Genomic DNA, 27,707 nt, shown 5'->3' on the forward strand with positions numbered 1-27,707 from the left:
AAATAAAATTTTCTTTAACATTTTTACACAGATCTTATATATCGTAAGATTTAGTTGAATTACTTAGAAAAAATAAAAATTGAATAATGAAAAATAGAAAATACTTTAAAAGTTAATTGTAAATTTTTTTAGAAGTAGACAAACATGTTGTTTTATAGAAACTTTACCTTTCTATTATGGGTGCTATTGTGTTAGACATGGCCTTTATGAATGCCATCTTTTGCATTCAAGTACAAGAAGATGCCCGGTAATCAGAATGATTAAGGTCACTTTAACAACACCAAAAAATCGATTTATTTGATATATCAAATTGGGTTTGTTTGTTTTAAAGTTTTTATTTTTATTACTAAACAAATTTGCTATTTTAAAAACATTGCTAACTATAGAATAAATTTTAATTAACCTTTCACAACAGATACTTGTGAGTCATAGAAATCTTATGGTATAATTTCCTATCTTAGAAGCAATATAAGAAAAATTATGAAATGAAGATTTTCAAGTCAAATTTCTCATATATTTCCAAGGATCATTTATAAAATGTAAATCTTGATGGAACAATGCTCAGCTTCCACTTGGATATAAATGGTTCTGGTTCAGTAAAAGTTAATTTGAAAGTTTAAAAGGGGATATGTTTCAAAGTGCTTGCAAAAGAAAACTGGGAAAAAAGTAAATGTTAAGTTATTCAATAAATTAGTAAAAAGTATCACTATGGAAACCTTTCAGCAGCCAACAGAGAGAACTGTGTCCTGCACGGTTCCCTTCTGAGCAGTCAGCTGTGGACTGTATAAGTTTCAGGTGTGGGGTGTGGCGGTCCCAGGGCCTTTAGCTTTGACCTGATTAACCCATCCTTTCTTGTCTTTTTTGTAATACTGCCCATCAATGTGTGAAGTCCTCAGCTTCTCTTTTGATGACATTCAAAAGCCATTTAAGGATCACAAAGCTATGCCAGTTCTAGAATAGGTTTTAGCACTTTAGGTTCAATTTCATAGTGGCTCTATGATTATGTTTGACGGTTAAAGATTACCAAGGAGGCATTGTTTTTTAACTGGTTCACTGAAATTTGATGCTATTATGTATTACTTGAAGAACACGTTTTTGTCATAGATATGTGTTTTGGAAAAAAAATGACTGCTATTTCATGGTATTGTGATTTACACAGTATAATTCCAGCATGAACTTGCACAGTCCCTTAGCTTGGTCAACCATAGCATTTATTTTCTGGTGATTTAAATTATTTGTTTATGAAAAAAAATATTTACTGACTTAAATGTTTTAAAGCATTCACTCAGTCACATGTGGATATTTAGCAGATGTAGTAGCTCGAGACAGACAAATGAGAGGAAAGAAAAAGGAAAAAAATAAAGATAAAATAAGTGGGCATAACTGATTTTATTCAGGAACAAGAATAGTTTGAGACTGAGAAAAAGGTTGAGTCACATTTACTTTGAAGGATTGACTTATTTGTACTTACTTCTCATGCCTGTAGACCAATAAGACGTTTTACAGTGGAGGCTATTCTGACCTCCAGACATCCAGCCTTCTTCTCCTTCTTCTTTTTAATTTTATTTTTTGAGATGGGGTTTCGCTCTTGCTCAGGCTGGAGTGCAGTGGTGTGATCTCACCTCACCACAACATCTGCCTTCTGGGTTCAAGTGATTCTCCTACCTCAACCTTCCGAGTAGCTGAGCTTGCAGGCGCCCACCACCAAGCCGAACTAGTTTTTGTATTTTTAGTAGAGATGAGTTTCACCATGTTGGCCAGGCTGGTCTTGAACTCCTGATCTCAGATGATCCACCTGCTTCAGCCTCCCAAAGTGCTGGGATTACAGGCGTGAGGCACAGCGCCCAGCTGCCTTCTGCTTTTTTGGGTAAGACAGCCACACAGGGCAGATGTGCCACCCAACTTCTTAGATTCCTCTCTGCCGCCAAGTCAGGATTTGTGTTTCTTACTGCTATAATTTAAGGGATCCAATTTTCTGTTTCTATTTTGAAAAATACACAAAATATATAATATTTATAAAATTAGAAATCTAATCTTACAGTATTTACAAGTTTCATAATTTGAAGATTGCTAAAAATTTTTAATTTAGTTTATGAGTGATAGCCTGCTGATGAACAAGGGAAGGTTAAAGGTTTCTCAGCTTGAAGATGAGCAAAAATGTTGGGTGTCTCTAGTCAAGAATATTCCGGGAGCAGAACTTGACAAAAGCCTGAGGCTAAGGACAGGGACAGGGCTGGGCTGGATATACAAAGAGAAGAATTCAAACTAACCCACTCGTGTGATTTAAAACCAAACGAAACACAGTAATTTTTTTTTTTTTTGCTTAAAGTTGTGCATATCAAATTAATCTCTTGCTTGATCAGACCAACCCTCCTCTGTCTTCTTGTGCAACTAATGCCCAAATGCACCACTTCACAGAAATATTTTGTTTTCTATACATCAAGCTCTGTCGTACATTCTAATAATTTTGTGAAGTATTGTTAACAAATATCAAGATTTAAAAAATCATCTCCTCTTTCGCTTATTAAAAACTCTTGCCTTTCTAAAAGAAGCACTGACACTTTTTAAAACTTAATAAACGAATGCTCCAATAAAGCAGAATAATAAGTCTGTCTTTCTCTGAAGAGCAAATACAGTTTTAGTGAAATGAAGTAGCTGAACAGCATTATATTACACAGAAAGCAACTGTGAAAACCTTAGAAATGTATTAGTGGAACTTAAATAGGAAGAGGGTCACTCTTCCCTGTAATTAAAAAAAATTAGATTTTGACTGTAAGATTTAAATTTATTTCGCACTTTTTTCTTTTTTTTTTTTAACATATTGCACTGTTTAGACAATGTTTTATTTTTGAAATTTGAAATTGTCATCAAATTTTCATTAAAATATATATACATCAATTTAAAAAAATTGTATTGCCTTAACTCTATTAGGGATCAAGAAAAAAAAAAACCCTTATGTAAGAAGCAAGGAATTTTTCAAGATAATTAATTTTGAAACTTACTTGTATTATTTTTACATTTTAGTAAGATGCCTATTATTATGAGATCAGCAAAGTACTCAGATGGAGCTTTATTTGAACATTGTGGAGCATAGAATACTGTGCATTTTTCCAATGGACTCCAATTATAGAAACACCTGTGCTATATAAATTTGTGCTGACCCACTGTGAAATTATGTTATGTGCAACAGGCCTTAAAATTTCTCATTTCCCACCTGTGGGTGAAGTGTTCTACTTGCTATCAGCTTTAGTATCACATACTTGTACTGAAAAAGATAAACCCCATGAAGCTATTTCAAATATTTTGTATTATTCATGTCACAATACTTAAATGCATTCTTACTTAAATGGTTCTGTCATTTTAAACTTACTAAATAAATATTTTAAATCTAATACAAAATCATTCCAAAAATCTCTAAGAAGACAAATATTTCCATTTTTTTATAGAACTAGAAATTCTAAGTTTTTATTTGGAAATAGTCAAAGGTAAAATGTCAGAGTTCAAAATGCTTCAGTATTTTTTGATTCACATTTCTGTTTAAGAGAGGGGAATATATATGCTGTCAAAGTAACTAACAAAGTCTGGGTGAACACAACACAAACCCTGGATACAAAATAACCCTTCATCTTGATATTGTATCTTCAGTATAAAAATACTAACCGTGAGAACATTTCTGAGTTTTATGATAATAAATGGAATTTTTTCAGTTTTTATCTTGATAATTAGAGTTGAGTTATTACATCTAGAATTTTAGATTGCATAAAACTTTTTGGATTGCATAATGAAATATTGCAGTTTTCATAATTAAAATTTAAGTCAATTTATTTTCATTTTAATTTAAAAGCCTATGTCAATTATATGTATGACAGAATTGTAATGAGAAAATAAGATGCAGGATTTTATCAGGTGGACACATGTACCAAATTTGTGTACCCCAAATCTCTGTTGCATGCTCTCATCTTTAACCTGTAATCACTTCCAGAAGCACATTCAATTGGCTTTGATTTTCTATGTTAAGTAAAAGGGTATCCTGCAGAAATAATACATTGTTGATCTAGAGGAGACTTCCTGCTCAAAGGAGTTTAGAAATGAAATAACAAATGTTTGCAAAGTGGTTTTCTGATCTCATTTTATAATTGTTTTCTCTAAATGGGGATTATTTCTGAGTCTTCTGTACCCACAAATAGCAAACCATATGCTGCACTCTGCTAGGCTGCACAGACCATGTGGAGCTACTTGTTACAACAAGCATAAATCAATGTGAAACTCATAGACTATAACTTATATCCAATTTATTACTATAGACACATTTATTGGGATAGAATTTTTACAGTCTCATAATATGCTGAGAAGCTCACCATAAACTATTAACGAGAGAGGAACACTATTAATAATGAACATCGCTGAGCAGTTATTTTCAGAAAGTTTTTGACCCTGAGAATAAAATTAGTTAAGCTGGACTTGAGATAATAAACATATACCCTTAATCTGATAAAATACCTGAAAAGAATTGTATTCATCTGATATCATCTCAGAAACATTAGTTGCATTAAGAATTTTGTGAAGTATGAATGAAGGCTTTTAAATATTGATTCCTTTGTATTATATTATAAAATATTTATTCCCATTCCCATTTCGAATGTGTTGAACAATTTCAGATTTTCTGCTATCATTCTCAGGCAGTTTGGTGTTTTAAAAATCATCTTGCAGGCAAAATTTTATTACTTCAGATTACTTAATTTTAGATCATTTGGTTTAAATTATTTTTAAAGTATAAACTTTTACATGCTATATTTTTCATTAGCGTGCTTTAAAAAAAAATATTGTCCACATCAGTTAAGCGTATTATCACTGAGGTATCACATGTTATTGTAACCTTAATAAAAGTGACTTAATTAACTTGTCAGGCTTTATCAACTGCTGAGTAAATAGATAAGCTGCATTTCACTGTGTCTTTTTTTTTTCCTTTTCATTTTGCTAATAATGATTCTGACTGTCTAAATTGCACTCATTTTTACAGACCTTTCATTTATCAATTATCAAAGAACCCAAAGGACAATGCCTTTCTAGATGTAATAGGACTATGTCAGTGTGTGTGTGCCCATGTACCTGCTTTCATAATATATTATGGACTCACAAGATTTCTCTTCTGCAATAATATTTAAGTTATATGAAATTGCCAATATTTGCCTATTTTGACATGATGAATATATGATTTGGGGGTTAGTGTAACTGCTGATTTCTCCTTATGTTTGTTTATGATGGAGCAGGAGAAAAGAAAATAAACTTACTCTGACTTCCCTTAGGCAAAACAATCCACCTGGTCACATATGTCTTGCCAAGCATGGGCCATGTAGGAAAATACCAGCATTTCAGGTTGCAGTAAGGGTTGCAAAATGTCTTTAATATATACAGAAACACCATATAAAATTGGCATCTGTATGTAGTTCTCAATGTTTGTGTATTTATTTTTTTCTTTATTTAAAAACATGTGTGTGCAAAATATTTGAGAATTGACCAACTTTCCAGGAAAAGTATTGAAAGTAGAAAATGGAAGTTCCCTTTTGCTCATCCAATTCCAAGGGTTTTTTTTTGTTGTTGTTGTTGTTTTGTTTGTTTTTTGTTTTTTGTTTTTTTTTTTTTTTTTTGAGACAAAGTTTCGCTCTGTTGCCCAGGCTGGAGTGCGGTGGTGCAATTTGGGCTCACTGCAGTCTCCACCTCCTGGGTTTAAGCGATTCTTCTGCCTCAGCCTCCCGAGTAGCTGGGAATACAAGCACCTGCCGTGATGCCTGGCTAATTTTTGTATTTTTAGTGGAAACAAGGTTTCACCATGTTGGCCAGGCTGGTCTTGAACTCCTGACCTCTTGATCCACCAGCCTTGGCCTCCCAAAGTGTTAGGATTACAGGCATAAGCCACCACTCCTGGCTCCAAGTCCTTTTCATATGAAGCATATATTATCCAGATTTTCTTTCCCTCGAGTTTACACAGGCAGGCACACATACATACACATTTCATACAAACAGGATCACGAGAAGAATGTGTCTGTAAGATTTCATTGAAAGAGACTTCTTAAATTACGTAAAACTGCCAAAGGCAGCTGATGATTGAAGACAAGGGGGAAACCAGGTCAGAGATATGGGACCCAAGAAGCCCTGCACACCTCACAAAGACACTGGCATGGAAGGGGAGTGGGAAACCCATTCATGACTTTTTCAGGCCTTTCGACACCTCTCCCTGAAACTTTCCTAAGCCAAGCTTGTTTATATGTCTCATGTATTATTATTATTTTATTGCTGCTATAAAAATTACATCAAACTTAGTGGGTGAGAACAACACAAATTTATCCTCTTCCAGTTTTAGAGGTCAGAAGACCGAAATGTATCTCACTGGGCTAAAATCAAGGTGTATGTAGAGCTGTGTTACTACTGGAAAATCTGAAGGCAGGATGCATTTCCTTTCGCTTTTCAGCTTTCTCACATTCCTTAGGCTCATGGTCCCTACCTCCTCAGTGTACATCTTCATATCTCTCTCTGATTGATTCTCTGCCTCCCTCCTCCATGTATAAGTACCGCTGGATGACAAGGGGCCCACTCAGATTATCCAGGGATAATTTCCTCAAGGTCAGTTTAGTAACAGCCTTAATTCCACCTGCAACTTTAGTTTCCCATTATGTACAAACTGATGTAACCACAGGTCTTGGTTTTAGAAGGTCGAGCTCTTTGGGGACCATTATTCTTCCTTCCACACCTCCCATACAGCATCAGGTCAGGTCATGATACTCATGCACCCACCTCGTTAAAGCCACCCAGGTGCCAGCCTCCCTACCAGCCCCACTAACATGACGGCAGCCTTGTCTCCATCTTGTTCCCTACATTACTTTTTTATTTTAATCATAACACTGATCACCATCTCATATTTTACGTTCTTCAAGATGGATCTTCACCTACCAGAATGTTCATTCCATGAGGGTGAAGATTTTTGTCTTTTGTTTATAGCTATGTCTGGGACACCTTGGAATGCTCAATATGCATTTGTGTAGTTACTGTCCTAGGTCCCATGCTCTCTTAGGTGGCCTCCAGTATGTTTAAGTCCCATGTACAGGTATTATAATCTCCATAATCCCTGCATATTAAAAGTCACGTCTAACCACTTATGTACTGTAAATTAGGGGCCAAAACATCAACAGTCAACAATGTACTGAGAACTACTATGTTAGGCACTGTATCTTATCAGAGTTAGCCTTATTTGAAAAAATGCTTTACTGTGGCATATGCACATGCTAAATTTAAGTATTGTTTTGAGACATATTTGTATTTCAAGTTTGTATACCCATGTATGCAATTGTGTTTGGATTCCATCAAGAGTTCATTTGTGCCAGTTCATTTCTGCATGTGCTTTGGAGAAAAAGCTCTCCTTACTTGTACAAAGTAATAAAGATCCTATTGATTTAAAAAAGTGTTTATTTCTCACTGTGTGGATTGTCCAAACCTTTACCAGACACTGACACAGAGTCAGGGCAAGAATGCAGCAGTACCAAAAGATGTAGGGAGAAAATAATACAATGGCCTTAAATATGAACAGAATTTTCAATGGGAAGAATGCTGGTAGCCGAAAGGAAAATATCAACTTTTAAATTCAGCAAAATTATCTATTATCGCAAAACAACATTTTAATGTGCAAACATAATACCGTCCTCTAATTGGTAACTAAAATAAGATAGCATTTACATTATAACTTTTATGAGAAAACTCTCTGTGACCATATAATCATGAAAAACATTGACACTATTTGATCATAGGTGAGTCATCATTTTAAAAATTGTCAGTACAATCAATCTTTTTTACTATTGTGGTTTCTTTAACTATAATCATGAAATATTTTTTGATATCAAATTTTGGTCTTCACAGAATCATAGATTGGCAATGTTTAAATTCATTCAATCTGTCAAATCCAGATAAAAATACCTGTAAGATATCCCAACATCAAATCAAATAGAATTTTGTGGCTCTAATAAACTAAAATAAACTAGGTATTGAGGTACAGATATAATCATCTTATAGCTAAAATACGCCCAATTGTCCTATAAATGTGGAAGTACTATCTTTTAAAACACAGCCCTGAGTGATGCACTGTCAAATTTTTGTGAACTGCAGCTTCTAGTTCCCTATATTGTTTGTAGAATTCATAGTATTCTTGATAAATAATGCAACTATATTATTTCCAACATATTCTCAATTGTGTCGTTTTCTGTCTTACATTGGGGCGGAAATGTGTTTTGAGGTAATTCGTACTTGTTGAGTTGAATTGCTAATGAACTTACAGACAAAATAAAGACTTGGAATTAAAGCTCCAGCGCAGTCAACCTGCAATGGACTGTATCCGCTCTTCCAGATCCCAACCTCAGCCAGACTGGAAGAGGCTGGTCCTTCAAGGAACTTCAGTTTAATCGGGGATACATGGAAAACATAATCGATAAAATCAACAATTTAAAATATGGCAAATGCTATTGGTCACAGGAAACGGAATGTGCCTACTTCTCCACACCGCTGCTGCTGGGGAAACAGGGCATTGAGAAGAACCTGGGCATCGGCAAAGTCTCTTCTTTTGAGGAGAAGATGATCGCCGAGGCCATCCCCGAGCTGAAGGCCTCCATCAAGAAGGGGGAAGATTTTGTGAAGACCCTGAAGTGAGCAGCCGTGCTGGGCAGCCAGTTTCCTTTATTTATGAAGGCATCATGTCACTGCAAAGCTGCTGCAGATAACCTTTGTATTTTAATTTGCTTTGGTGATGATTGCTGTGTTAACATAATCATCCGTTCCAAATTGTGTGTGGCTCATCATGGGTGCATCAATAAAAGCCGTCCTGGATTTAAAAAAAAAAAAAAAAAAAAAAAAAAGAAGATAACTTAGAATAAAATGTTGCAAGACTGTCTGTGGTTGCTTGGGTTAGTGTAATGAAGCTCCTTTCCCTTTCTGGCAAGGGAGCTAAATTTCAGAAATAGATTTTGCCTATTTCTAACTTAGGTTATTAGAAGGAAGAGGTGACATATTAGGAGTGGATATGTGGGAATCTGTCACAACCAATGGAATGCAGTGGGACAATGAAGGAAGATGGCCTTCCATGGTAGGTAAAAGTGTTTCGTCTGATGTTTGAAATTCAGTGTGAATAGTGCACATTGCTCCCTCTGCAAACTACCCAATAACTTTGTTGCTCTGTCTGACCATGTGAGTTGTCACTATTAAGCAAGTTATTTGACTCTATTTCTGTTTCTGCTGCTAGAATTGAGTTCCTACAGAGGAGAGGCAGCACAGCCTTAGCACTCTACAATTTACAATGTTTGTGCTCCTCACTCAAAGTTACTACGTAGGAATATTTTCTATTAAGTGTTGACACTCACAGGGCTTTTAAATTTTAATTTAAAAATTATGTCAGTTGTAGTATAAATGTAACACATTCAAAAATTATCATTCTTAGATAATTGTACACAAATTCTGTCTTCTGCATGTGCTTTCAATGAATAAAAATCTTTATAGCATTTAAATGGAAGTTTTAAGTTAGAGAAGACAACTTAATGAATAAAATTGGACCAATACATAGAAATGAGCTTGTGGAATACATCTTGAGCAAATGATTCTTCACCTTTCTGTAATTAAAATGGTTTAATAAGAACACTAGTTGTCTTTCTCTAGTTTCCTTTTTTCTCTTCTTTTTTAAAAATTTTTATTTTGTTTTACTTTAAGTTCTGGGATACATGTGTTGAACGTGCAGGCTTGTTACACAGGTATACATGTGCCATTGTGGTTTGCTACACCCATCAACCTGTCATCTAGGTTTTAAGCCCTGAATTCATTAGGTATTTGTCCTAATGCTCTCCCTCCCCTAGCCCCCACCCCTCAACAGGCCCTGGTGTATGATATTCCCCTTCCTGTTCTCATTGTCCACACATTCTCATTGTTAAACTCCTACTTATGAGTGAGAACATGTGTTGTTTGTTTTCTGCTCTGTGTTAGTATGCTGAGAATGATGGCTTCCAGCTTCATTCGTGTCCCTGCCAAGGACATGAACTAATCCTTTTTACTGGCTGCGTAGTATTCCATGGTATATATGTGGCACATTTTCTTTATCCAGCCTATCACTGATAGGTATTAGAGTTGGTTCCAAGTCTTTGCTATTGTAATAGTGCTGTAATAAACATACATGTGCATGTGTCTTTATAGTAGAATGATTTGTAATCCTTTAGGTATATACCCAGTAGTGGGGTTGCTTGGTCAAATGATATTTCTGGTTCTAGATCCTTGAGGAATTGCCACACTGTCTTCCACAATGGTTGAACTAATTTACACTCTCACCCTATTTCTCCACAGCCTCACCAGCATGTTGTTTCCTGAGGTTTTAATAATTTTCCTTTCTTGTTAAGTCAGGGTCATTAAAGCACACTTGACATACAATAAAATTAATATTTGGGGGTAAATTTCCACATAGTTTGATAAATGCATATGATCATATAACAATAACCATGATGAAAAAAAAATAGAATAGCTGAATTCTTTCACATCACAAAGTTATTTCATGACTTTTTGCAACTAATTCCTTCTCCTCCATAACCGTTTCCTTAACTGATCATATTTTTGGCTTTATAGATTTGACTTTTTGAGAATTTCAGATGAATAAAATAATACAGTGCATTTCTTTCGTTGTTTGGATTTGTCTATTTAGCATAATAGATTCGAGCTCTATAATTTAAAATATAAGAAATTAAAAAATAAAAATGATTTCTTTTTAAAGATCTGAAGTTACTGGGTTCTGCACTAAAATCTGTTTTATGTTAAACAGGCTGGATGAAACAGACACTAAATTAGGAAAAATAATACATGTTCGACAAACCATCATAAATTTCTCTTGCTATGTAGAAATGTAGCATAATGGTTCTTATATTTGCAGTGATTTTATGTATGGCAACTCCATAGAAAGCACACATTTTCTTAGCATTTGATGTTCAAACCCAGAAGCAGTTGGAAAATCTGCCACAGACTTTATTTTTTAGATTTCCCATCTGAGTGCACCACAATGGATAAAGGAGGAGCAAACAGTCTGACATGCTATTTATCCAGCTATAAAATTATCATAATTAGAGAAAGTGAGATATTTTGGTATTTAAAAGAGCTTATTAGTTCTTTGAATAATATTTATAAACAAATATTTGCATTTAAAATATATATAATTATATGAAGCATAATCGAAGAAACTAGTTTTAGGGTTGTAAATTAATGGTTATTTATAGTTGTCATGAAATTGATAGGGATTTTAGATATTAAAAACAGTGTCTGTTTATATATGAGTCATATTTACTCCCATGAGGGCATGAGAGGTATTTAAGGCTTCTCACAGATGTTCCAGGATCAATTTATGTAGTGCAAAGAACTAGTGACATATATATGAACATTATGGAAGGTGAATTGGTTTTTAAGCCTTAAAAATGAATTCAGGCGCAATAGCAGCAAAGAGTCTAGGAGATAGTCTATATTTGCATATGACAACCCAGTAGAAAATCTACAGAACTGGTGACTGTCTGGCATGTTGGATTAAGAATGTTAATAAAGATGCTGCCCATTCCAAATCAATAAAACCTTGATAATAAAACAAAACGTAAGTTCTGTAGATGAAGAATTTCAGAATTATAGATTATGAAAACTTCACATCTTAATTTTGTTTACATTAATAGAGTTTAGTTTTTAGAGTAGTTTTAGGGTTACAAAAAATTGAGTAGAAAGTACAGAGAATTCTCATATACCCCCTCTACCACGCACACAGTTCCTCGATCATTCACATCTAATAATTCCTCTATTATTCACATGTAGTACATTTGTCACAACTACTGAGCCAATATTGACACATTATTATTAACTACAGAACATAGTTTATATTAGGGTTCACTCTATGTGTTATGTTCTACTCTGGATTTTCACAAATGTATTATGTTATGTGCCTATCATTAATGCCATGCAGAATAGTTTCAGCATCCTAAAATTCCCCTGTACTCTACCTATTCATTCTTTCCCCCTTCCCTCCCCACATACTCCTTGCAACCACTGATCTTTTTATTGTGACTACTTATTGCCTTTTTCAGAAAGTCACATAGTTGGAATCATATTGACCGGCATCTTTAGCAACTTGTATTTCAGTTTTCTCTGGGTCTTTGTGTGGCTTGATATTTCATTTATTTTTACTACTTAGTGATATCCCATTGTCTGGATGTATCGCAGTTTATTTGCCCATTCACCTATTGAAGGACATATTGGTTGCTTCCTATTTTTGGCATTTCTGAATACCGCTGTTATAAATAGTCATGTGCAGGATTGTGTGTGGACACAAATTTTCAACTCATTTGGATAAATATCCAGGGTTGTGGTGGCTGGTTGTTATGATGAGGCTATATTAGCTTTATAAAGAACTGCTAAACCCTCTTCCACGATGACTGCACCAGTGTGCATTCCTATCAGCAATGAATGAGAGCTCCTATTGCTCTACCTCCTTGCTAACATTTGGTATTGTGCCTGCTTTAGATTTCAGCTTTATAATGCATAAGTAGTGATAGCTCATCATTGTTTTAATTTGCACTTCCCTAATGAGGATTGAGCACCCTTTTATATACTTATTTGCCATCTACACATCCTTGATGAGATAGATGTCTGTCCAGATCTTTTCCCTACTTCTAAACTGGGTTTTTTGTTTTCTTATTATTGAGTTTTGTGAGTTCTTGTATATTTTTCAGAAAAGTTCTTTGTCAGATATGCCTTTTGCAAATATTTTCTCCCAGTCTGTGGCTCATCTTTTTATTTCCTTTTGAGCTGCTTTTTAAAAGCAACTAAAAAGTCATCAGCAAACCCAAGGTAACCAAAGTTTTCTTCTATATTAGCTTCTGGAAATTGCATAATTTTGCATTTTATATTTAAGTCTATGATCCATTCTGAATTAATTCTTTTGACAGGTATAAAGTTTCTGTGTAAGCTGAATTTTTGGCATTTTTCTTGAAGACAGAGTATCAATGCTTCAATTTTTTTCATTATTTTATTAACTATTCTGGGTCTTTTGCCTTTTCACGTACAGTTTACAATCGGTTGGACTGTGTTGAATTGATACATCAAATTAATAAAAACTGGCAACTTAACAATATTTGTCCTCTTATCCAAGAATATGGAATATCTCTCCACGTATTTAGATATTTAATTTCTTTCATCAGTTTTGTAGTTTTCCTCATAGAGAAGTTATGCTTACTTTATTAGATTTGTACCTAAGTATTTCCATCTTTTTGGTGCTTTGCAAATGATATGTTTTACATTTCAAATTCTAATGGTTCCCTGTTGTTATGAAACGAACAGGAAAGCAATTGACTTTTACATGTTAGGCTTGTATCCTGATATATTGCCTTTTCCCCATTTCTACTTACATTGTTTTATTTTTTATTTTTGGTGCAGAAGCTCACTCTGTCGTACAGGCTGGAGGGCAGTGGCACAATCTTGACTCATTGTGCTCTTTCCTTGTCGTATTGCATTAGCTAAGACTTCCAGTACAGTGTTGAACAAAAGCAGTGACAAACTTGTCTTGTTCCCAATCTTAAGAGGAAAGCATCTGATTCTTACTATCAAATGTGATATTAGCTATAGATTTTCTCTTTTTACTCCTTATCAAGCTGAGAAAGAACCAGCTCCTGATTTGATTAATTTTTCCATACTGATTTTCTATTTTCAATTTTACTGATTACTACTCTTATTTTTATTATTTATTTTATTCTGTATATTTTAGATTTAATTTGCTCTTCTTTTTTAATTTCCTGAGATGAAATCTGAGATTACTGATTTTAGATCTTTCTTCTTTTCTAATATATGTATTTGACGCTATAAACTTCCTGTAAGTACTGCTTTTAATGCATCCCACTCATTTTGGTAAGTTGCATTTTTATTCTAATTTAATCCAAATTGTTTTTAAATTTATCTTGAAAATTCTTCTTTTATCTATGTGTTATTTAGAGGTATGTTGTGTACTCTTCAAATATTTTGTAATTTTGCAACTATCTTTATCTTATTGTTCTGAGTTTAATTCCATTGTGTTCTGAGAACATATGTTGGATAATTTATATTATTTAAATGATTTAAGGTTTGTTTTACAGCCAGACTCTGGTCTATCATGGTGAATGTTCCATGTGAGCTTGAGAAAAATGTTTCTTCTACTGTGGCTGGATATTACAGATCTTAGATAGTGTTCATTGATTGTGCTTTTCAGTTCAACTATATTCTTACTGATTTTCTGGATCTGTCAATTACTGATAAAGGGGTGTCGAGGTCTCCAGCTGTAATAGTGGATTTGTCTATTTCCCCTTACAATTCTATCAGTTTTTGCCTTGTATATTTTGATGCTCTGTTGTTAGGTGCATACACATTAAAAATTGTTATGTCTTCTTAGAGTTTGGAACAGTATTTTATTATGTAATGCCCCTCTCTAGCCCAGGTAATCTTACCTGTTCTAAAGTTTGCATTGTCTGTAAGTAATATAGCTATTCAATTTTCTTTTGCTCTTGCTAGCATATCTTTTTCCATCCTTATCTTTAATCTGTCTTTTTATTTATAAAGTGGGTTTTCCATAGGCAATATATCTTACTTTTATCATTTGTTTTCGTTTTAATTCACTATGACAATTACTGTATTCTAATTGGTATATTTAGACCATTCCCATTTAAACTGATAATTGATGTAATTAAATTAACCTCTACCATATTTGTAAGTGCTTTATATTCATGGACCTTTGTTTCTTCTTTTATTTGTTTGTTATCCACTCTTTTTTTTTGCCTTTCTGGTTTTGAGTATTTTATATGATTTTATTTTTTCTCCTCCCTTAGCATATAAAATCTGCTTATTTTTTAAAATTTTAATGGTATCCTAAGAATCTATAGAATGCACTTAATACTAATGTATATTCATTTTTAAATAAAACTATTATGCATCATGAGTAGTATAGGTAATTTATAATCAAATATTACCAATGCTACTCACCCATTTCTTGTAACATTCATATCTTGCATTTTGTTTTTCATAAGCTATAGTAATCCAATACATTTTTTTTATTATTTAGAATATACTGTTACCCTTTAGATAACTAAGAATAGGGAGATATTAAAAATTAAAATATTTTATTTTACTTTCATTTATTTCATCTCTAACATTTTTCCTTTTTTTTTTGTAGGTCTGAGTTTCTGATCTATATCATTTTTGTTTTTTATTTTTTTGGAAAACTCATGTAATATTTATTGCAAGTCAGGCCTACTGCTGGCAAATGCCAACAATGCTTCTTTGTCTGAGAAATCTTTATATCCCATTCATCTTGTTTTAAAGATGAGATCTTGCTCTGTGGCACAGGCTGGAGATCAGTGACATGATCATAACTCGCTGCAGCCTTGGACTCCTGAGCTCAAGCAATCCTCCCAACTCAGCCTCCTGAGGACCTGGAATTACAGGCATGTGCTGTCACATCGGCTTCACTTTGTATTTAAAGAATAGGTTTTCTGATCAGAGAATTCTAATTGGTGACTTTTTCCTTCTTTTTTTTTTTTAAACCTTTTAGGATTGGGGTACATGTGCAGGTTTGCTATATAGGTAAATTATATGTCAAAGTGGTTTAGTGTCCACATTATTTCATCAATCAAGTAATAAACATAGTACCTGATAGGTAGTTTTTCAATCCTTAGTCTCTTCCCACTCTCCAACCTAAGGTATGCCCTGGTGTCTGTAGTTCCCTTCTTTGTAGCCATATGCACCCAAAGCTTAGTTTCCACTTATGAGAACATGTGGTATGTGGTTTTCTGGTCCTGCTTAAGATAATGGCCTCTCTTTCTATCCTCTCTCTCTCTCTCTCTCTTATTCCAGTCTTCAGGGGTGTAGTTTGCCCTGCAAATTCTATTTTTTGATAGCTCTAAGATCTTAGGTCACTTTGTTCTGTTTTTCTAGTTGTGATGTTAGGAGTGATAACTTTCAAACTTTTTACATATAGGCCTGCAAACTAGAAGTCCCTCTACATCTAATTTTTAATATTTGTATATGAATGAAACATCTTATTGGAAATCTCAGAACACATCCCTGAAAATATATTCCTTTATATGTCTTTCTGTGACATATTGATTTATATGAAAATATTGCAGAGACTAAATAGGTATGTTTGGATAAACACTATAACATACACATAAAGAAGCCAAGAAAACAGTAGCCTTGATTCTGAAGTTGATTGAGTTTGCTTACAGGAGGAGAGCATCAGAGTAAAAATATATCTCCTCCAAGTCACTTTGAATATTGCAAAGAAGAAATTGAAGAAAAGCCAGGAGTTCAGGACACTGACAATTTTGCTCCAATGATTTTTTTTTTCTTGTGTCAAATGAGCATCCAAAGGGAAGATATTGCTCGGCTACCATGAACGTATGTTAAATCTTCTCAACAGCCAATTCTGCTGCTTCAGAGAATCTGGGAGAAAAAGAAGCAGAATTCTACATAGCAAGTAAGGGTATTGGTAAAGAGACATTAATCCAAACTAACATGAAATAACATTTTGGATAAACTTTAAAAATCACTAATGATGTGAACCTTAAAACTGGAGAACATATAATCATTCACATCATCTGTAAGACAAATATTCATGTGGTCCAGTCTAACACTGTTTAGTAGGTGCCAAATAATTATTGTACTTTTTCTTTGTTCTCTTGTATGAGAAAATAGTAGAACTGATAACAGTAAATAAGAATGACATAGTGTATCTACAATTGGGTACATACGTTGTTTAAAACAGTAAGTGTCTAACACAAAATGTATGAAACTGAAAGCAAGGTTTACTTTTTTGTACAATTAATAAAAATAATATGGATAAAAACTCCAGTATGGAGAAAAATGAGTTTAACATAATATCTAGACAACTGGCTAGGTGAAAGCAGCTGAAAAATTGCATAATTACACCTCTAATTGTTATATTTTTATAAAACACAAGTCACAGATCAAATGTAAGCATTTGTTTTTATTTTGCCAAATGATCATGTCCAGTACACTATGTAAAGGCAAGTTAACTAAGATTAATGCACAATCTTAATTCACTGTGATTGGGATTTCCTGCTGGCATTTATGTATTGGTTTAAATGCATTAGAAAATAAAACATTTATTATATGTAGTAAATGATTGAATGAATCCTATTTGTAAATGCTAATAATCAATGTGAGTTTAATGAAAATTGTATCATTAAAATGAGGGCATATCCTCAAAATTCACATCCTGTTCTTAATCTGAATCAGAATGGCCATAGTATCAAAACTTTACTGTAACTAAATGGATAAAAAAAAAAAAGGTTTAATAATAATCTATATGTATTGAATTTGCTACTGAAGTATTTTTAATAGCAAGACTGTGGAATGATACAAGGGAATAACTAAATAGCAGTGTGGGATGATATAAAACACCTCAAAGTGATCTGGATTCTTTCTATTCTTATTTCTGCATTAATTCACTGAGATAATGGCTGGTGACTTTGCAACAGCAATTTTTATTTTTCTGTATAAATATAGGTTTTCTTGTCTTTACTATTTTTTCTCCTTTTATGTTTTTTTTATTGTACTTTAGGTTCTGGGGTACATGTACATATCATGCAGAATTGTCCCATAGGTACATACATGGCAGTGTGTTTTGCTGCCTCCATCCCCCCGTCACCTATATCTGGCATTTCTCCCCATGTTGTGAATTACTTAAACAAAAATCTTTAAATTTTGACTGATTGAAAGATTATTAAGTCTATGGGATTGCCAACAAATCCAGCAGGACTCTCATTTCCATGATTTATTTATTATAATTACTATTATGGTCATTCTCTGATATTGGGGCTTTTATGACAATTATGTGGGATCCTGCACCTGTCACCAGAGGACTAGTAGGACATAGTATCCTCAGGTTCACTTTCTGCAGATAGTCCATGTTTGGACTTGATCTCCATATATTCTATGCATGGAACTCTATTATTCCCTATTTAAACTTTCTCAAGACTGAAGGAGTTCATTTTATTCTTATATACATTCTGTAAATGTCTGCCTTTATTATTCACCTAACAGTCTTCTTTCTTCTATATGACCTGACTCTGACTCTATCTCTCCCAAGTGGATTCTTGGTCATGGGAGAGGTGTCATACCACTTGCCTTTTTGATAAAAGTAATGACATACCTCATTTTATTGTGCTTCACTTTATTGTGCTTTGCAGATACTGTGTTTTTTACACATTAAAGGTTTGTGGCAACCCTGCCTCCAAAAAGTCATAGGCACCATTTTTCCAATAGCATGTGGTGACTTTGAGTTTTTGAGTCACATGTTTGCAATTCTCACAATATTTTAAACTTTTCTGTTAGCGTAATATCTGTTGTGGTGATTTGTAATCAGTGATCTATGGTGTTACTATTGCAATTGCATCAGGGCACCAGGTGCAGCACTCATATAAGACAACAAACTTAATTGATAAATGTTGTGTGTGTTCTGCCTGCCACATCAACAGGTCATTCTGTCATCTCTCTCCCTCTTCTCAAGCCTCCCTTTCCATCAGACATAAGGATATTGAAATCAGGCAAATTAATAATCCTGTGATGGCCTCTAAGTTTTCAAGTAAAAGGAAGAATCCGACATTTCTTACTTTAAAACAAAAGCTAGACATGATTAAGTATAATGAGGAAGGCATGTAAAAACCAAGATAGGCCAGAAGCTAGGCCTTTGCGCCAGTAAACCAAGTTGTTAATGTCAATAAAAATTCTTGAAGGAAATTAAAAGTACTACTCCAGTGAACACATGAATGGTAAGAATGTGAAACAACCTTATTGGTTATATGGAGAATGTTTTAATGGTCTTAATAGAAGACCAAACCAACTATAAAATCCCCTTACGACAAGGCATAATCCAGAGAAAGACTCTAACTCTCTTTAATTCTGTAAAGTCTGAGAGAGGCAAGGAAGCTGCAGAAGAAAAATTTTAAGGTAACAGAAGTCAGTTCAAGGAAAGAAGCCATCTCCATAACATAACTGTGCAAAGTGAGGCAGCAAGTGCTAATATAGAAGTGACAGCAAGTTATCCAGAAGATCTAGCTCAGATAACTGATGAAGGTGGCTATGCTAAACAACATATATTCAATGCAGATGAAACAACTTTCTATTAGAAGAAGATGCTATCTAGGACTTTCATCGCTAGAGAGCCTGGCTTCAAAACTTCAAAGAACAGGTGGATTCTCTTATTAGGAGCTAATGCAGCTGGTGACTTCAGGTTGAAGGCAATCTCATTTACCATTCCAAAAATCTTAGGGCCTTTAAGAATTATGTGCTATAGGGCCGGGTGTGTTGGCTCACGCCTGTAATCCAAGCACTTTGGAGGCCAAGGCGGGTAGATCATCTGAGGTCGGGAGTTCAAGACCAGCCTGACCAACATAGTGAAACCCTGTCTTTAAGAGAAAAAAAAAAAAAAAGAATTATGCGCAATCTACTTTGTCTGTGTTCTATAAATGGGAAAACAAAGACTGAACATCATGACAGGACATTTGTGTACAGCATGGTTCACTAAATATTTTAAGCCCACTCTTGAGATCTGCTCAGGAAGAAAAGATTCTTTCAAAGTATTAAAGCTCATTGACAATGCAGCTGGTCCTCTAAGAGCTGTGATGAAGATGCGCAAGGGGATTAATATTTTTTTTCATATTTTTTTCTAACACAATATCCATCCTTCAACTCATGAATCAAGGAGTAACTTTCAGCTATTATTACTTAAGAAATATATTTCATAAGAGTTATAACTGCTGTGGAGAGTGATTTCTCTGATGGATCTGGTCAAAGTAAATTGAAAACCTCCTGGAAATGAATCACCATTGTAGAGGCCATTAAGAACATTGGTAATTCGTGGAAGGAAGTGAAAATATCAACATTAATGGGAATTTGAAAGAAGTTTATTACAATCCCTATTGATGACTTTGAGGATTTCAAGAGTTTAGTGGAGAAAAGTAATGGCAGTTGTGGTAAAAAAAAAAAAAAAAAAAAAAAAAAAGTGAACTAGAATTAGAAGTGGAGCCTGAAGAGGGGACTGAATTGTTGTAATATCATGGTCAAAGTTGGTGCATGAGGAGTTGCCTTTTATGGATGAACAACGAAAGTGGTTTCTTGAGAAGGAATCTGTGAACATTGTTGAAATGACAACATGGGATTTGGAATATTTTATAAATTTAGTTGCTTCAACTGTGGAAGGTTTGAGAGGATTGAATCCAACTCCGAAAGATGTTCCAATGTGGGAAAAATGCTATCAAGTGGTTTCACATGTTACAGATAAATATTTCGTAAAAGGAAGAGTCAATTAATGAGGCAAATTTCATTGTTGTCTTTTTTGTGAAATTGCCACAGCCACTCCAAGCTTTAACAACCACTACCCTGATCAGTCAACAGCCATTAGCTTGGAGGCAAGATGCTCCACCAGCAAAAAGATTATGAGTCCCTGAAGACTCAGGTGATCTTTAGCATTTTTAAGCAATCATGTATTTTAATTACGATATGTACATATATATTTTTAGACACAATGCCATAGCACACAATAAACTACAGTATAGTATAAATATAACTTTTATATGTACTGGAAAACAAAAAAAATGCAGTCTACTAACTTTGTTACCATATTCACTTTTTTTCTGGTGGCTTGACACTGAACATGCAATATCTCCAAAGTAGGCCTATAGATTGCTTTATCCAAAAATATTTACTAAGCACCTACAATAGACGAATTCCTTTCAAGTTGAGTATGACCTAACAAAAAATACATGACTCCAAAGCAATTTCACCAGGCTATGTTTTCTACCTAATGTTAGTCAATATTTTTCTTTTTCTGATATGTGTGCATTACAGTATAATCATAAGGACCTGTTGCTGGACACAAAATGAGATCTCATTAATGTATTCATTGCAACTTAACAGTAAGTTTTCTGAGAGAGTATATGTTTTTAGTAGAAATATTTTCTACCAATGTGCCCAAGAAGTATTGAAGTATGCAGCAGCTCACAGGAAATGCATAAGAATTATTATTTTAATACAAAATAAAGATGGATATTTTAAAATGTTCTTTTCTCTCCAGAGTTACATTGCTTCAGTGGAGGAGTTGATGTTCACAACTGAGGGCCTCTTTTTTTTTGGATGTACCTGTAGTGTCTATTCTCTCAAGCTAGCAAATATGTCTTAATATATTTTACAGATCGTATTCAATATCCATTTAGCGTATCCTTAGCTACACATGTGATCTACGAGAAAACACATAAAAGCATTAGAATATGTACCAAGATAAATAAAACCTACTGGGAAAGAAATCTGAGTATGACCAGACTTAAAGAATGAAGAAATACTAGAACATTCCAATCCTTGTTGCTTTTCTAACAGCCGAGGCCATTTTGGCATTGGACTACACACACACACACACACACACACACACACACACACACACAAAAGAATGAAAGAATAGGGTGGCTTGCAAAGTCTAGATTTTATTGTGTTGGAAGCAGCCTCAAAACAAGAATATAAATATCTATTGCATAACCTTCAAGATGAACAATGTTAAATAAGGCTTAGCATACAACATACTGCTTTCTTGTTTATCACTGACACTGGCTCTTGACCTGGAGTTATTTACTCTTAGAATAGCATCTCTTAGGAGCTCTTAGAACATTATAACATGCTGCTCAAATTTTGGTCCTTCTCCCATGACTGGCATTGATAGGTTTTACTTATTATTATTATTATTTACATTTCAAATAGAAAATATTGAAGGGAAACAAGATAAAAGCTGCAAGCCATCACTGAGTGGTTTATTTAAAATGAAAGCCAATGCAAGATGAAAGTAAAGGTACATATTCTGTGTGTGTGTGTGTATGTGTATGTATATCATATGTATATATAGGACAAACATATATGTGTGTGTATATATAAAACATATATATATATTTATTTATTTGTCCTCATTAAGAAATAACAGCTAATACCTCATTTCTGTCATTTACAAGGCAGTTGAAACTACCTACCCTTCTCCAACTTCAAGTGAAGTCATCCTCAGTGGTTTTGACTAGACTCACTCCATCCCTTGACTTCTTCCATCGGCAGCTCTGAGGTTTGGAATAGGGTGTAGGAAGACTAAGAAAAGGAAAATGTAAATGAACAGAGGAAAAAAATGGAGAAACACTGGGAATGAAAAATGTTGAGGAAGCAGCATAATTTTGTTCAGAAATAGGAAAGACACTTAAAAAAGCTAAAAGATCTCACTTTCAATATTAATTTCCTTTTCATTTGTATGTTTTCTTTTGATAGTATTTGGACATATTTGTATTTTTTAAAAGGAGTGAAAGAAAATTTCATGCAGCTGTAGAAGTAACTATGAGAAACTATACTGTAGAAGTTTCATATTATAATCATTGATACACTTATTCAACTTTTACATATGAACGTAGGTCTTTGCAGCGGACAATATAAATTGTACCTGATCGTTTAATGTGTTAAATGGTCCATTTTAAATAAAATATCTTTGATCACTCAGTGATTGAAAATAAAAGATTAAAGGAAAAACCATTTGTGCCCTCAGAATTTTCAAAGAATCACTGTGTCACTTGTTTTCATGAAGGTATTAATTTAGGAAAATTACAAATCGTTTCCGAAAGGCCACTCAATCAAAATACAGAGAGGCATGTGCCACAGAAGACAGAAAGATCAAGCTGAATACAATATAGCTCGAGAAAGTCCACTGATCTTATTAATAATGAAAAGATGCAAAGTTGTGATTATATAAAATTTTTTCTAATCTGAAATGCTGGAATTAATTTATGACAAGTTTCGTTCTTTGAATTTCAAAGAACACCTTCAAGCACAATTTTGTTATTTTTCTCCTCATGCTGAAAGTATGAAGCCAGGTGTGAATCTTAGCAACACAGGAATATGCTTGTTATATTTTATGTGAAATTAGGTTTCTGACAATTTTAAATATTTTCTTCTAAACTTTTTTTAAAAACAATTTTCCTTTACTTGCCACATATTTTGTCATTAAATAGAATTGTATAACATATTGATTCATCTTGTTCTCAATAAAAATTTGTTGTACCTAATGATAGTCGTAATTGTTCACAATTATTGTGTGCTTTTTCGTGTCAGGCACTGTTAAAAGAGTGTGGGATGTTTAGTTACTTAATATCACAGCAGCCCTATGATATAGGTCCTTGGTGTTAAACTTGTTTTGTAGATAAGAAAATAGAGGCTCAAAAAGGATCATTTAAAGGTGAGTAGAACTAAAGGAAGATATTTTTCTGGACACCGAGGTACAAGGTGGCAGAAATCACAGTGATAAACACAGTGAGCAACTGATCAGCACAATTGTTCAACTGAATATTTAACTAATAAGGATGGCGTATACAGCTCATTTCCTACAAGGTACTTATACCTCTCAGTCTCCTTAAACTGTGTGTATGTGGCACCTTAATAAAGGCTTCACATCAAGTTAAATGAGTAGAATGGTTTCAGACGGCATTCATGCTAACCATGTAACATAGACACTGTTATGAGATTGTAAGAGCATCAAAGATCAACTAAGACTGAAAACAGAGGGACGATAACAACCTTCACAGTTCATATTCCATTCTGTTGACCTTGAGAAATGCTCCAAAATGACCCATACACCCTTCCCTTAAGATGTGTTCACCCAAGTTTTTCTATCGCAGGGATTATGGCTAAATCAAAAATCTTTATTTTGGCTTCAGAATTCTTCCTGATCTTGGCTTAGAATTCTACCTTGTGATGTTCAGATGAATTATTTTCAAACTCCTCTGTATCACAGATAAACTAAATGATTAATAGGACTTTGATGCCGCTAGAGTCATTAACAGAAAAGGAACGCTGAGATGTATGGAGAGGCAATGTTCTCTTGAAAGGTCACACATGCAGGGAGAACCCTGGAAAAGCAGAATAAATGTTTTGTTTCAATAAAATTGACAAATTTTCTAATTTCTCCTTAAATGAAATGGGAAATGTGTGACTGGAATGTACACAGTGATTGAACTACTTAAAACATCTGAATGACGTACGTCTACAAAGACCAGAGAAGTTGCTGATGTTCTTTCACTCCAAAATATCAGCAGATGTAGCTCTCTACTTTGTCATAGTGCCACATTTTAAATGAAAAATGTCACTAACATTTTCTTGTACATTGAATACCTTCTTTTTAAAAAAGAAATATAACATATCGGAATTAACTTCAAAAATGATACCTTTTTTTTTTCCTGGACAGTGTTCCATCTTGCTGGGCTTTTCCCCTCACTACATTATAACCGTTTTAACATGCAATAACTATAACCCAGACAAGACTGGATGAGTGAAAAAAAATTCATTGGCAAGGGAATTCAGTTCTTTCTCTTATTTTTCTTTGACCTTGAGTAAATCACCTTGGTTTCCTAGCTTGTTAAAACAAACAAGTAAGAAACCACAACAAAAAACCCAACAGTGATTTTCATTATACATCTAAGAATGTCAAGGTGTTTATTCCAATGAAGAGGCAGTATTTCCATGAGCACAAGTAGCTCTGGCATGGACAATATCTGATTTACAACTTTTGTAAAAAAAGTATTTGTTAGGTACTATTTTCATTAAGTTTTTAAAAAGAAATATGTTGAGGACAAAATACCTCACCGAATTATCCTTGAGTTTCACCGGGTCTGCCAAAATATCGTTCACATACTAAGTTTCCAATAAATGTGAATCACACTAGTGAAAGTTATTTTTACTTTCATTGACTGTGAATAGAGTACAGAGACTCTAAAAGGTGTTTAGAAATAAAATTGCAAGACGTGGATTTCAAATTACTATTCAGATACCTTCTATCATAAAGGACCCATCATTTAAAAATGGATGTCTCATACTTTCCACATCAGATTGAAGAACCAAGCATATAGTTTCTGGACCAATATTTTTCAACTTTTTAAAAATTTAATAGCTACATAAATATCATATTATATATATTTATATATAATTATATTTTATGTATTTATATATTTATATATATATATATATCATGTACATACATGTTGAATATATATAATCAACTACAGCTAGTGCTCGACTTACGACCACAGTTGGGACCGCGGACCGGTAGTAACACGATTTGGTCATAAGTTGAGTAGGCTATATGTACAGTTGAAATGGTGCACACGGAGATGGTAGTGCTGCAGGAAGCTGGTCCGCACTGTCCTACGCTCAGCTGGGCAAAGTTTGCGCTGCCAGACGCGGAGCAGTCCTGGCTAGAGATTGTGGTCGTAAAGTCGAATGGTCGTAAATTGCATAGGTGGTAAGTTGATCAATACCTGTATATATAACTATAGTTATATATATATAAACATATATATATATAACTATAAATATATATATATATATTTAAAAGGGTTTAGTTTTAAATGGTAGGATAGAGAACCCCATACACCCCATACTCAGCTTCTCTTATTGTTAACACTTCATATTAGTTTGGTACATTTTGTTACAATTAAGGAACCAATATTAATAAAGCATTGCTAACTAAGATTTACATATGATTTAGCTTCCTTAGTTTTCACTGATGTCCATTTTCTGTTCCACGTCTCCATCCAAGACATCACATTACATTTAATGGTGTATTTCCTTAGGCTCCTCTTGACTGCGGCAGTTTCTCAGGCTTTTTGTTTTTAATGACCTTGAGAGTTTTGAAGAATACTGGTCAGGCATTTTTCTAGAAAGCCTTTTAATTAGAATTTCATTATGGATTGTTAGGAGGAAGGCCACAGAGGCAAAGCACACTTCTCATCACATTTTCAAGAGTATATATTCTCAATAGGACATATCGCTGTTGATGTTAACCTTCATCAGTCGCTGAGATAAGAGTTTGTCAGTTTTCTCCACTGTAAAGTTACTGGTTTTCCCCTTTTCTGTATTCTACTCTTTGAAGAAAATCACTATATGCAACTCACTTAAGAAGGGAGGACTTATGGTCCACCTCCTTGAAGACACAGTATCTATATATTTAGATAAATTAATTGAAATTCTTCTTCACAGGTAATCTATTTATTCAAACATTTACTTATATCAGTTTGAATTCATAGGTATTTATTTTATACTTTGGGTTATAATCCAATACTACTTTATTTATTTACTTTCTAAAATTGTTTAATGTCAATTTCTTGGGATAATACAGATAATAATTTTAGCTATTAAAAAAAGAGAACCTAATTTTCCCTTTCCTATAATGTATATTTTTTTCCTGTCTTTTGCACTAGGTAGAAATTCTAGTATGAAGCTTCATGAGGTGGGTGTTGGGGGGCGGGATTAGAAAACATCCTTGCTTTGTTTTTGCTTTTAGGTGGAAAGCATCTAGTCTTAATGTTAAGTATGCTGTTAGCTGTAGGTTTTATTAAGAAGCCTTTCACCAAGTTGAGAAAGTTCCCTAATATGCCTTGTTTGCTAAGAATTTTTTCATGAATGGTATTGGATGTGTTTTAGAAAGCCTTTTTTGTCTCTATTGATAAGACCACTTGATTTTTCTTTATTAGGTCATTGATGTGATGAGATACATGAACTGATTTTTGAATATTGAACCAACCTTGCATATCTGAAATAAATTCCACTGGGTTGTGATATGTAATTTTTTTAATGCACTACTAGATTTCATATTGCTAAGGATTTTTATATCTATGCTTTTGAGAAATATTGGCTAGTAATTTTCCTTTATTGTAGGTCTTTTTATCTGTTTTTCATATTAGGATATTGTTGGCTTTATACAATGAGTTAGGAAGTACTCCCCAAGCCTCTACTTTCTGGAAGATATGATGAAGAATTGGTGTTATTTTTCTTTTTTTTTTGATATTACATAGAATTTATCAGTGAAATAATTCACGTTGTCCTTTTTTGTTTTGAAGGTTGTTCCTTATTGATTTGATTAGTAGGTGTAAGCCTATTTAGCCTAGCTGTTTCTCCTTGCGTGAGTTTTGGTGATTTGTGCCTTTCAAGAAATTGGTCAACTTAATCTAAATTAGAATTTTTGTGGACATAGGGTTGTTAATAATATTCCTTTATTATATATTTTTAAAATTTATTTTTATTTTTAAAATTTAATTTAATTTTAAGTTTTGGGGTACATGTGCAGGATATGCAGGTCTGTTACATAGGTAAATGTGTGCCATGGTGGTCTGCTGCACCTGTCAACCCATCACCTAGGTTTTAAGCCCCACATGGCTTAGCTATTTATCCTGATGCTCTCCCTCCCAAATTTCTTTATTATATTTTTATGTTCATGGGACGAATAATGACCACCTTTCCTTCATTTCTGATATTGTCCATTTTTTTCAACTCTATTTTTATGGTTAGCCTGGCAAGAAGTTTGTCAATATTATTTTATTTATTTATCTTAATCATCTTTTCAAAGAATCCGTTTTTTTGTTGTTGACTTTTTTCTCTATTTTTTCCTACATTCAATTTCATCTCTAATTTTTCTTATTTATTTTATTTTATAATAAAATAAAGCATGATTCTTCCTTTTCTAGTTTCTTAAGGTGGGAGTTTAAGATAAATATTAAATCTTCTTTTTATTTCTAAAATATGCACTTAATCTTTTAAACTTCCTGTAAGCACTA

The sequence above is a fragment of the Sapajus apella genome, unplaced genomic scaffold (genome assembly GCF_009761245.1).
Source record: "Sapajus apella isolate SASKATOON/1434 unplaced genomic scaffold, GSC_monkey_1.0 scaffold89, whole genome shotgun sequence".
NCBI classification, from domain to species: Eukaryota; Metazoa; Chordata; class Mammalia; order Primates; family Cebidae; genus Sapajus; species Sapajus apella.